The sequence below is a fragment of the Amblyomma mixtum genome, chromosome 2 (genome assembly GCF_055824585.1).
Source record: "Amblyomma mixtum isolate Tamu chromosome 2, ASM5582458v1, whole genome shotgun sequence".
NCBI classification, from domain to species: domain Eukaryota; kingdom Metazoa; phylum Arthropoda; class Arachnida; order Ixodida; family Ixodidae; genus Amblyomma; species Amblyomma mixtum.
This window is the reverse complement of record NC_143013.1, coordinates 152721285-152734051: the sequence shown is the minus strand read 5'-3', so window position 1 is coordinate 152734051 and position 12767 is coordinate 152721285. Positions and strand designations below refer to the sequence as shown.

The 12767-nt window shown below is 52.7% G+C and overlaps 1 pseudogene; it reads left to right on the top strand.

Moving 5' to 3' along the window:
- Window positions 1–3316: 3316 nt before the first annotated feature.
- Window positions 3317–12767, top strand: part of LOC149361295 (uncharacterized) — a 43515-nt pseudogene continuing 34064 nt past the window's right edge.

Sequence of the window (12767 nt, the reverse complement as noted above, 5' to 3'; positions counted from 1 at the left end):
AGGGTGGCGTGTAACGTTTCCGTGAATGACTTGACATCCTTTCTAGCTCTGTCATCCATGTGTGGAGGCTAAAGGGGGAATGTAATGTTTTGGCCTCTCTGTGCTTTCGAAGACTATCCTAGCTGGTAATTTGGACATGGTAGTTTTTAGCTTTTTTGGCGAAGTCAAGCTGTATATTTATGATACTGTCACGTAGTGGTGACTGCGTCTTCGTGTCTACGTGTCTACGCGTATCCCCAGTACGTGTGTGCAGTTGAAGTCACCTAATATAGTAGGGGGTCCTTTTTTGCAGCGTTGGAGGCAGTTTTAATTTGAGAGATTACATCTGAGACCAGTTGCCTCGGAAGGAGGTAAGAGTTGAGGATGAAGAGGGAATGAGATTTGTGAGTGGAAGGTCTTAATTCTAGGAATGTGTGAGCTACCGGTGAGGATAGTACATGACAAGTGTACGGTACAAAATGTTCGAGATACGTGGTAACCCTGGGGTTTGGAGTGGAGTCAGAGGGTATCAGAGCGTATACTGGCAGCGATAAGTTTGTGCCAGCATCCTGAAGTGCTACTATATCAGGCGATGTGGAGGAAGCAGAGAAGAGCTGCTGCAGCGGGTCTCGTTTGCGACGAAACCCCCTGCAGTTCCATTGTAGGATGCTTAATTGGAGATTATTGCCTGTCAGCTGGGCCATGCTGAAGGGTGGGGAGGCGAAGGATAGGAGCAGCTATGGGGTTGGTATCTGGGATATGTGAAGCCATTCCAACAATAATTTGTGTAATTTGTTGTAGAACGGCAGTGGTTACCTGACGGATAATCGTTTGTGTAAGCTTAGTGACGGCGGCTTCAATGTAATTTTGAGTCTGAGCCAAAATACTGGCTTCGAGCTGTTGGGTAAGATTTTTTAACTTACAATCCATGTCTGGAATGTCGTCTGGTCTGCGTTTCTTTTGAGGAAGGGGTGTAGAGGGTTCGGGTGTTGGTGAATAGGTTTGGGGCGTTCGTGAAGTAGTGAGTGGCGAAACGGTAGGAGGGATAGAATTAATGGCTGCCCGAAGATGCCTTACGTCTTCCCGCAGGAGAGCTATCTCTTCCTCCTGCTGTGAGGTTTGGGGTGTACTGGTTGGTTTGGTCCTGGCTCGCTGGCGATCTTGATGAGACACTAGCGGTGGAAAGTCGTTTGGCGTGGGCATTGGTTGCTTGGGTTTCGGCGCGGCCTGTCTTTGCACGAGCCTCTGCCGGTAAGGTGGGAGCCAGCACGAAGAATGCAGCTTGGCGTGCATGGGGTCTCTTGAGGGGTGTGCTTCTTGCCACCCAGCGGGCAGAATATAGCCTTCGGGACAGGGCACAAGTCTTACTTGTGTCCAGGTTTCCTGAAGTTAGTGGAGGCATCGCGGCTACCCTTGTATTTGGTGCAGCGGTGTACCATACACACATATTTAAGGGTGTGAGGCACGGGATCTGAGGCAAAGGTTATTTCAATGGAGGCTGGTTTTCCCATGCGGCGGTGCACTATAATGTTAGCCTCCAGGTTTCGGTACTTCAAGTCATTTAGGATTTGCTCTGGAGTCGTCTCATTCAAGTACGGCCGAGAAATAACACCCTTGACTGCCGCTGAAGGGGCCGCGATGTACGCGGCTACCGGATATTGCTGTCCATCTAAAGTAACTTCCTGAATTTTGACCAGTGCCAAAGCTGTTGCCTCCGCTACCGTCGCCACTGTGAAGGTGTTGTTAGTTGGATGGATTCTTGTGTGCAACTCGCCTATCACTGAACAGGTAAGCGCCGAGTGAAGTGCCTGCAGGATACTGGGAGCCGGGAACTTCTCCAGGGAGAGGCCTCCTCGCAGGCGAAAGACGACACTGATAGTTCCCGCCGGCAGTGGGCCGAGTTGCTTACTTCTATGGACGACGGCGCGCGTCATGGCGTCTCCTTGAACGCTTTCCGAAGATTCCAGATGCAGCGCCCGGTGTCGCGCCGGCGTTGCTGGCGCTCGGCTTATATTGAACGAAGGCCGATGCCGGGTGTTTTGGGGGCAAATTCAAATCTGTGGTCTGATTACGGTATGCATGGAGCACAGTTTTTCACTCAACAGGGTGGCTGTCCAACGTGTTAGAGGTCTTTCCATCCACGGCCTCCTCCATGGCTGTTGGGGAGTGAGGAACGCGGCGCGCCGGCGAGGGTCGCCTCGATGAGGCGAGGCTTAGCGCAGCGGCGTGGCTGCCAGACATTATCACCAGGTGGCTCACCGAAGTCATTGGGGCCATCCAAAAGATGGAAGCGATTGGGGCTCGTGAACCTTCCAGGATCTGTGAGGGCCTTTGTGGGTCCTAGAAAAGACTTAGCTGGGCAGAGGAACCGGAAGTTAGCGGAGCCGATAATAAACGCGTCCGCTCACTCGGGCCTCCTAGCGGCCATCCGGTAGGTGGAGTGATGGCAGATGTGGATTGCATGCGTTAGCGCTGATAACCTTGTTGCAGACAGGCGTCACTGCAGGAATAGGCCTCAGCGTTCATTGAGGGAGCAGACCGTCGCGACCGGCCGCCGCGGTGGCTCAGTGGCTATGGTGTTCGGCTGCTGGCCCGAAAGACGCGGGTTCGATCCCGGCCGCGGCGGTTGAATTTCTTTGGAGGAGAAATTCGAGGCCCGTGTACTGTGCGATGTCAGTGCACCTTAAAGAACCCCAGGTGGTCGAAATTTCCGGAGCCCTCCACTACGGCGTCTCTCATAGCCTCAGTCGCTTTGGGACGTTAAACCCCATAAACCGACCAACCAACCGTCGCGACCGCTGTGCAGACCGCTGTGCGATGTTTGTGCACAATAAAGATCCCCAGACAGTCGAAATTATGGCTGCGATCGCCGAGGTGAGCGGACGCGTTCACATCGGCTCTGTCTTCTACAGATGTTTTCGCAGCGATTTCAACAGCATTTTACCGCCAATATTTCACCAACGGATCCGTTAAGTCGAAATGCATCGACGGATATCCAGTTTTGAGGTGGGCCACCATTCTTCTCAGAGATATTGAATTATCCGCATTCCGACCACGCCGTAGCCTCGCTGGGCCTAGACGCGTTCGCCAGACGCCCGGCCTAGCCGGCACAACAGCTGCGCGCCGCCGACGAACGCGCCGCCAAGTGTACGGACTCTTTTGAACGAAGCGGCACAAGCCGACGAACGCCACCCATGAATGAACGTGCAAGTGATGGGGGAAGACATTTCCGCCGAAGAAATTACCGAAGAAGCCGGATGGAAGACCGCCGGAGAGCGGCGTTCGAAAACCCGAGACCGCAGTACGAATTCGACGCACGACATTGAGGCAAGAACGAACGCGCATGGCACCAGCCAGCAAGGTACGAAACCCAAGAATGTCAAGGGAAAGGTTATTAAAGCGGGACGCATGCCCAGACTACCGAAGGAGGAAATCAAAATCGTGGTTCGACCACAAGGCGGTCTCGACATCGTTAAGGCCGGCGCCTCGACGGTCACCGCCGCAATATTCGCAGCCGCTGGCATAAGGGGAGACGAAGGTGCAGAGGACACCGTCTGTCCCAACTCACACCAGAACATCGTCGTCGTCAGCACAGCGAAACGAACGAACGCGGACCGCTATGCCAAAATACGGCACATTGACATCCAAGGAAAATCACATGCAGTCAACGCGTATGAAACGGCACCCGATAATACAACCAAGGGAGTGATTCATGGCATCCCCATTGCGCACGAACCTCAGGCACTGGACGAGAACATCGTAAACCCGAGAAACCCACTTGCACTGGCGGCCAAACGCATAGGCACTGCGACCACGGTCGTTATTGCCTTTGACGGACTCAAGGTGCCCAACATCGTCAGGTACGGCGCAACACTCGTCCGTTGCACGTTGTATCGCAAGCAAATTGACATTTGTTACAAGTGCGGACGCCTCGGCCACCGCATAGACGTTTGCCCAAATCTCTCCAACCGCATTTGCGGGGGTGCGGAGACCGCGACCCCGACCAGGGACACCAGTGCTCGCCCAAGTGTAACCTGTGCGGCGGCGCTCACATGACGGCCGACAAGGCCTGCAAGGCAAGGTACAACACTCCGTACGTGATTCGCAGGCGACGATGGGAACGCCAAAACGCACATGCCCAACTGACACAGCAAGACTTCCCGCCCATCCAGCCGCCCAGACTGAGATCAAGGTCGAGTTCGCGTGACGGATCCCCCTGCCGCAGCCGGCAAAGGGACAGCCGCGATCAGAAAACATCGAGATCCAGGACACCAACTCGCGGAGACAAGGTGAGCTGGCCGGATACTGACCGGGACACCGCGCGGGAGGGGATCGTAACAACGCCTGTAGTCCCAGGGCAAAATCAGCAAAATCACAAAGCCGACAATGGCATTTTAGAGGCGCTCAAAAAGAGAACGCAGAAATACGGAAAGAGAACGCGGTAATGCGCGAACTAGTGCAACAGCTCATGCTGGAGATGCAAGAACTCAGACGCGAGCACGACGTGGTGGAACGAAACAAATAAATCGCACAACAGCAGGTGCCAACGAGCGTTCCGGACGCGAACGCGCCCGCCCTGAAGAAACGCGCGCTACAACAGCACGAGGGTGGTTTCGAGACCCAGCTTCCAGCCGAAATTACAGACATCAAGACAATGCTGTGCACTATGCAAAGTACCATTGAGACCCTTCACGAGTCCTCGGGCTAGCAAACAGGACCACTAACCTCGAAGGAAACATGCAGATAATAATGAATCACTCCGTATTCACGCAACACGGACACTTTCCGGCTATCTGTGATGCGGGACCGAGCCACCATATAGGGCAGGCAGACAACTCGCTTCAGCATCAACGTGGCCAATGATAACCAAGGGATAGTATTATGGCAGTGGAACTGCCGTGGCTTCGCCGGCAAAAAGGCGGTTCTACAGCAACACATCCGGCACGCAACACGTAAACCGGACGCAATATTACTCCAAGAAACACTCACCAATGCGGCTACTTTGTTTTGGCTACAAAACGCATGACAGCAAAATCAAGGGGAGGGGTGTATGCACGCTCGTTAGGAAGCGTCTCACATTCGTTGAACACGAACTAAGTGGCGTCCAGATGGAACACGCTTTCATCGAACTGATACCCACCAAGCAGAGGAAACAACGCGGCAGACACAGCATGGGGTTACGGATACATCACGACCAAGGGAAGACAACTCGGACAAGATGCGCATGAATCGACTTCATGTTACTTACGGACCCGGCGCGCCCGACAAGAATCGGTAACCCTACTACCAGAGACACGACCCCGGACCTTACGTTCGCCCGAATTACCGGGACGACGGCCACCACGTGGAAAAACACGTCGACCGACCTTGGGAGCGACCACATGATCGTCGAAATATACTTCCCGACGCCAGACAAGGAACAGGGCAGTAAGCGAAAGTTCCAATGGACCGACTGGGAAGACTTCAGAAAGAAACGAGACCAAAAAGAATCTGCAGGCGATACGATCACGGACATCGAAGCTTGGACCCGCTCGCTGGTTGCAGACGCCAAAGCGTCAACCAAGAGCGTCGAAACTGAGGTTGAAACTGACAAGATGGACAGCCGCCTGGCGCATCTCATCGAGGCGAAGAATTCGATCCTGGCCAGGTGGAAGGGTTAAAGACTCAATCGGAGACTTAGAAAGAAAATAGCGGAGATCAGCCGCAACATCGAGGAACACTGCCGAACGCTCAACCTCCAGCAATGGGACGAGTTGTGCAATGCAGTCGATGGACAACTGCACAACGGGAAATCGTGGAACCTGCTCAGGTATCTGTTGGACGAAACGAAGACCAAATCCCACCAGAGTGACTGCCTCGCACGTCTATTACACAGGGAGCTCGAGAAGTATGGTGAAGATGCAGTGACCGTCCAGTTGCGAGCCAAGTACTTGCCGCACACGTCGACTGCACAACACGGCCCTTATGATGGGGATCCGAATGTAGAATTGGATAAGGGCTTTTGTGCAGAAGAGATCAGGACGGCGCTGCACAACCTACACAGCAGATCGGCGCCAGGCCCTGACGGGGTGTCGAATCGCGCCCTGAAGAATCTTGACGACAAATCCGTGGAACAGTTAACGGCATTTATCAATGACTGCTGGCAGCGCGGCACCCACCCGCAACAATGTAAAACTGCGAAAATGATACTAATCTCGAAACTTCGCCAGAAACTTCGAGAAACTTCGCCAAAGGATGGATCTCACAGAGAGCGGAACGAGTCCTGAGGAACCGACAAGTCCAGCAGGAGGTAGAATTCCAAACCAGAATTCAATGGTTCCCGCCGCACATGGGAGAAGAATCGAGGACGTATCGCAACCGCAACGAGACGGCACACGCGAAGGCGCGCGAGCTCGCGAACCGCGCCGGCGACCGTCGTCCGTGGAATAGCACCAAAGACTGCTTGACCAGCTACAACGAAATTACCAAGGCCCTCTGCCTGGCCCGCCGAACCTTCCCTCCGCCCAGCGACAAGCTGGACAGGGCGCACGCGGTGGCCCTCAGACAACTGCAGACGCTCACGTACCCCAACCCGGAACTATAGCACAGGCTTTACCCCGGTACATACCCAACAAATATATGCAAGGTCTGCCACGCTAATGTAGCCACTTTAACTCACATGCTCTGGGACTGTAACAAAAACCTTCACGGTGCTAATTCCGGAACCCTCCCGCCGCGGTTGGCCGCTGCCTTGCGCAGCCCCAGCCTCGGGCACCAACTCTGGGCCGTCCAGCAGGCCCGCGAGGCGACGGCGAGGCAGCGCCTCGACGTCCCCACGTGGGAGACCTAAGGCCCCGTCGGCGAAAGATCTGCAGGACTATGAATAAAGTTGTTACCAACCAAAGTCGAAATTATTCCGAAACGCTCCACCATTGCACCTCTTCCTTCCTTTTTTCTTTCACTTCCTCCTTTATTTCTTTTGCCGCGTAGGTGGGGTGTACACCGAGAGATGCAAGACAATTACTGCGTGATCTCCTTTCCTAAAAAACATTTTCAATTTCTCTCCAGTGTCCGAGAACGCACTCAACGTCAGAGACGCCAAGCCGTTGTTAAGGACGAGGTAGCAGCGTCCCGCCGCTGCCACCAGTTTGTTAGGGACGAGGTAGCAGCATCCCACCGCAGCCACCAGTTTGTTACAGACGAGGTAGCATGGTCGTGCGCCGGAGTGGGAATGAGGGACGTCTGAGACGAGGCTGCTGGGAAAAGACAATGAAAGAGGACTTTATACAGCAATTTTCATATTTACAAGTGAGCTGCAGGAACGCTGCATCACGACAGCTCATCAGGAGATCATTCAAAGACAAAGAGTTCCCCGGCCGTGCCGCTGCCGGGGTTTTAAAGAGTTCCCTTCCCTAGGTTCCCTAGATGGGGGCCGGGCCTGTAGGGGAAAGAAGTTCTCACTGGCACCAATCACAGACACACACGCACTCACTCACTCCCGAGAGATCACACCGCCGTCACGCGCTGGGAGAGGGGGGAACGATGTCATCCACGTAGCGCAGACGCCAGAATGTCCATGAGCGGCGTTCACGTGCATTTCGAACGCGCGTTCACACTCGGTGTAAGCGAAACGCTCGCTCAACCGGGCAGACGGACGCGGCTTCCGTGGCAATCCAGGCGCTCACCCAACGCGCGTCTCGGGGTTTGTCGCGTTTCGCTGTGGCCATGTCGTCTTCCCAGGACGAAGGCGAGACGTAACACCGTGTATCGTTGCCCGATATGCTACAACTTTCGCTCTCTAACTAGTTCAGCAATAGTTGAACCGAGGAGGGGTCAAAATGTTTTAGTGCTGCCGGGCACATCATGTATTGGTGAGAAGGCGGAGAAGGAGCCGCTCTTTACATGGGCGAGGGTAAAGGCGATGACTATCTTGATAGTTGATTGTAACATCTTTGATGGAATAGATCGGATTAGGATCGGCTTCGTGATCGGGGGAGGAGAAGGCAGCCAGATGAGAGAGCGCGCGGGTGGCTGCATCTGCTTCCTCGTTTCCTGCAAGCCCCTGATGAGCAGGGGCGCATATAAGGTAATGGTGTACGAAGTCTGTATCCCGTATGCAATTTTGGTACATTCGATAGTCTAAGAAAGTACTGCAGCCTTGTTCGACGCCCCGACAGGCCCCTTGGGAGTCGGTAATTAAGCATTTTGAATCGGAATGTGAGGCTGCGAGAGCAATCACGACCTCTTCTGTTTGTGTTGGACTGCAGGTTCTGAAGGTGAGGCGTTAACTGTGTTGCTGTTGTGAACTATCACGGCCGTGTACCATCCCCCGTAGTGAGGACCGGAGGCGACCACGTAGCAAAACACGTGTTCTGTTGCCATATAGCCCAGCTAGGGCTTCCGCCTGTCCCAGGAGCCGGCCACTATGGTCTAAGTGTGAAATAGTTGGCTGGAAGAGGTGGCAGATTGAGGGCGCGTCTCCACAGCTCTGGGATGTGAAACCTGTCTTCCATGGGAGTGCTGTGTTGGATATGGATTCGGGCAAGAAGGCAGCGACCCGACTCCGTTAGCGACAGGCGGATGTACTGGTTTGTGAGGTGCGCCTCCCTGAGCTTCCGGAAAGTTCCGAAAGATGACCTCAAGCGCATCCTCCTCCTACTTTCGTGGGGGGAGATAAGGAGTCGAATAGAGAATTAGACTGGCTACAAAGGCGTCTGCCAGCCGCAAGTCATCCTTACTTCGTGACAACCAACGGTTGTTGGAAACCTGGCGGACCATGCGGCCCCCCTGGTCCTCCGCCTTACGGAGTTTAGCCAACGTAGTGTTTGGCCGTCTGTGTTTGTGAGTGTATATTACGAGTACCCGTATCTCTTCAGTTTCGCGTATAGGACCAGTCTCAAGAGAAAGAGGGGTTTTAGCTGTGCATTTTTGTGGGCGGCAGAGGTGGAGAAATTCCGATTTTGGAGGGGAACATTAAAGACCGCAGCAGTGGTCATAGCAGTTTACTATCGTCGCCGCTGTTTGCAGGCTAGTTTCAATGTCCCCTGTGCTGCCCTGCGTGGCCCACTGGGTGATGTCATCGGCGTGCAGCACGCCTTGTACCCAGATGGACCCAGCTGTACCCAGCTGGATTGGCAGGGGCATCATAGCAAGAGTGAAAAGCAGCGGGGAAAGTACCGCCCCTCGGAGGTTGCCCGCGTGCGGAGTAGGTAATGACAATGCTCTCTACCTTAGATGCAGATGTGGGATTCACGATATATTAGAAATTGGCATATGTATCAGAATATGTTAAGGCCACTGTTGGCCTGGCTTAGGTTAGTGAGTATGATCACGTGTGTTCAATTGTCAAATGCCCCATTAAGATCCAAGGCGAGTGCTACCCGGTCATTATGGGGGCAGCATCGATGAAGTAGCGTGTGCCAGTTGTTAAAATCGTCGGTTATAGTCGACAGGGCATGTAATGCAACAGATTGGTTGCCAACAGAAGTGAAGAATGGCAGGAGGTGGGAGAAATGTACGTATTTAGGCGGGTCAAGCTTCGGAATTTTGCGAGAATAAGGTGGATGCAGCTGGCACAGGAGAAGGTTATTAGGGGAGGTATGCGAACGGCGTTGTCCTTCAGGGGGCGTCGTTAGCTGATCCTAATAATTATATTGGTCGCACCCCTGAGATAAACAAGTGAATATTTACGCATTTCTAATCCTTGCTTGTCTGCATATAGCCTATACAGGATAGTAGTCCTTGCTGTGGAGATAATTATATGATTGGACACATTATAACTAGCTGTTATATATTAATAAATTGAAAGCCTATGTATGTCATATTCACCGACTAGACCAACTTCAATGACGAAATCAACACTGAGTGCCGGCAGTGCAATTTTAACATGCAGCCGAGATGGCGTGACACGGTACATACTCCTATCTCGTAAATTACCGTTTTCTGATTTGTAGACATTTTGTAGTGAGAGCTACACCAAGCTAGCCGCTTCGCGAAGTCAGGGTGGGTGCGCACTGAGCCGTGGCACCACGGGCAGGTCGTCGCGCCGAGCGGCATTTGGCGTTCCTTCGTAAAATTGAAAATTGGTTTTCAATTTTAGCCGCCCCACATATCTCTATGGACACCCGATCCGCGCCATAGAGGAAGGGATAAACAATGGGACCAAAGAAATGGTTCATGGTCTATGAGTGTTTAACGTCTCAAAGCTACTCGGCCTATGAGGAACGTCGTTGAGAAGGGCTCCAGAAAATTGCACCACCTGGGGGTTCTTATTGTGCACCCACATCGCGCAGTACACGGTGCTCTATTATTTAGACTCCGTCGAAATTCTAGGCGCCCGCCTTGTCCGTTGTGCGCATGCGCGGAGTGTTGTCACAAATGGGGCGGGTATATATATCACAACGATACCGAGCCTCTGGTAGAGGTTGAAATTATGTTGGGATATGAGTATCTCTTGTTTCAGCCAGCGTGTTCGCTTCGGCGGACATAGTTGTTGCGAACCGCGTCTCTTCTTTCCCTCTTTCCTCATCTTTTAACTCTCCTCTATGTGCACGTAGCAGCGGTGGTGGCTCGGCTCGAGTCAGTCGACAGGCCCGTGCACTTTCCTTTTCATTCTTCTCTCAGCCGCAACAACAACAACAGCGTGTGGTAGAAATGGACAGCTCGGGGGAAGCTGCAGGCTGCGGCCGCTTATCTGTTTTTGTCATCCAGCGTGCGCTTCGGCGGACACGGTTGTTGAAACGCACGTCTTTTCTTTTTCTGTCTACCGTTATCTTTTAACTCTCTTACAACAGTATTAAGGTTACCTGAAGCAATGGCTGCAGGATCTAATTTAGAATCGCAACGTCCACTTGACGTAAGGTTTCAATATGCAGCGGTGCGGAAAAAATTGGGGGCGCCGAATGCCAGCCTTTAAGAGTATAACAAGACAGGATTCTCGTGTCTTGTTTGCTCTCTTCCTCAGTTACTTAATTTATCACTAGCGAACTTATAAACAGTTGCGTACATATCACGACATGCCTCTAAGGCACTTCGCTCCGTCAAAACTACAACGCAGTCACTGGGCTCACGTTTATTCCGCTTCAATCAACGTGCATTCATGCTCTGGTATCCAAGTATTGCAGTAAGGTATTTGCCTGGGCTAGTCGGTACATTGTTAAAACTGAAGGGACAACGCACGAAGGACATGTCTAAAGCAGAGACGAACCCAGCGCTCTGTTTCTATCTCCCTTAGTCCTGCCCTTCGTGCGCTGCGCCTTCAGTTTAATCTGGTATCCAAGTATCCGAAGGTCCTGGGTTCAACTTGCACCCAAACACCTCGCCTAGTGGTTATGGTGCTCGGCTGCTGACGGGAAAGACGCGGTTTAGATCCCGTCGGCGTCGGTCTGATTTCTATGGAGGCAACATTCAAGAGGAACGTGCATTGTGTGATGTGAGCGCACGTTAAAAAACCCCAGGTGGTAGAAATTTCCGGAGCCCTCCACTACAGCGTCCCTCATAGCGTGAGCCGCTTTGTGACTCAGAAGGGGCTGTAATCAAACGAGTGGCTGTAATGGGCACGGTGTGGGCACGGCGAGGCCTTCAGAATGAAGCCAGCTGAACCTTTTGTCCTGTTCTTACAGGCCTTCCTGTGCCATGCTTCAACATCGGATCACGCCTGAAGTACGTGCTTTGTTGCCGACAGCTACGACGGTCATCTTTTGCGGCTGCCTGCGTGGAAAGCTACCGCATGGAACGGACTGGCGCATGCGCTCCCTGGGACGACAACTTCGTCGATGATAACGGACAGCACCGGCTATTTAAGCTCAGTCTTCATCGAGCCTTCGTGTGGGCACGGCGAGACCTTCAGAATGAAGCCAGCTGAACCTTTTGTCCTGTTCTTACAGGCCTTCCTGTGCCATGCTTCAACATCGGATCACGCCTCAAGTACGTGCTTTGTTGCCGACAGCTACGACGGTCATCTTTTGCGGCTGCCTGCGTGGAAAGCTACCGCATGGAACGGACTGGCGCATGCGCTTCCCTGGGACGACAACTTCGTCGATGATAACGGACAGCACCGGCTATTTAAGCTCAGTCTTCATCGAGCCTTCGTGTGGGCACGGCGAGGCCTTCAGAATGAAGCCAGCTGAACCTTTTGTCCTGTTCTTACAGGCCTTCCTGTGCCATGCTTCAACATCGGATCACGCCTCAAGTACGTGGTTTGTTGCCGACAGCTACAACGGTCATCTTTTGCGGCTGCCTGCGTGGAAAGCTACCGCATGGAACGGATTGGCGCATGCGCTCCCTGTACGACAACTTCGTCGATGATAACGGACAGCACCGGCTATTTAAGCTCAGTCTTCATCGAGCCTTCGTGTGGGCACGGCGAGGCCTTCAAAATGAAGCCAGCTGAACCTTTTGTCCTGTTCTTACGGGTTAGTAAACAACAAATATGTTTTAGAAGTGATGATAGGTTCATTATTGTTCTGCCGTGCCCCACAGTGTGTGTTGATCTTGTACTGGAATGCATCTCATTGTTGTTGATACTTGCTGGTGATGTTGAGCAAAATCCTGGGCCTGATACTGTCGAAAAAATGTTCAGTGACGTCTTGAAAGGACAGAAAGCGCTCATTGAGGATATGAGGCAAGTTAAAGAAAACCAGAATTTGCTTTCCCAGCAATTTGATAAAGTGAATGAGAAGATGCTAGAAATTGAGAGCAATTTATTGAATATGCGCAAAAAAGAGAGAGAGAGAAAGGAATTTTAATGAGGGGAAGGTGGAGAGGCGCAAAAAAGAAGAAAAACCTGAAGCATTGGTGCATGACCTGGG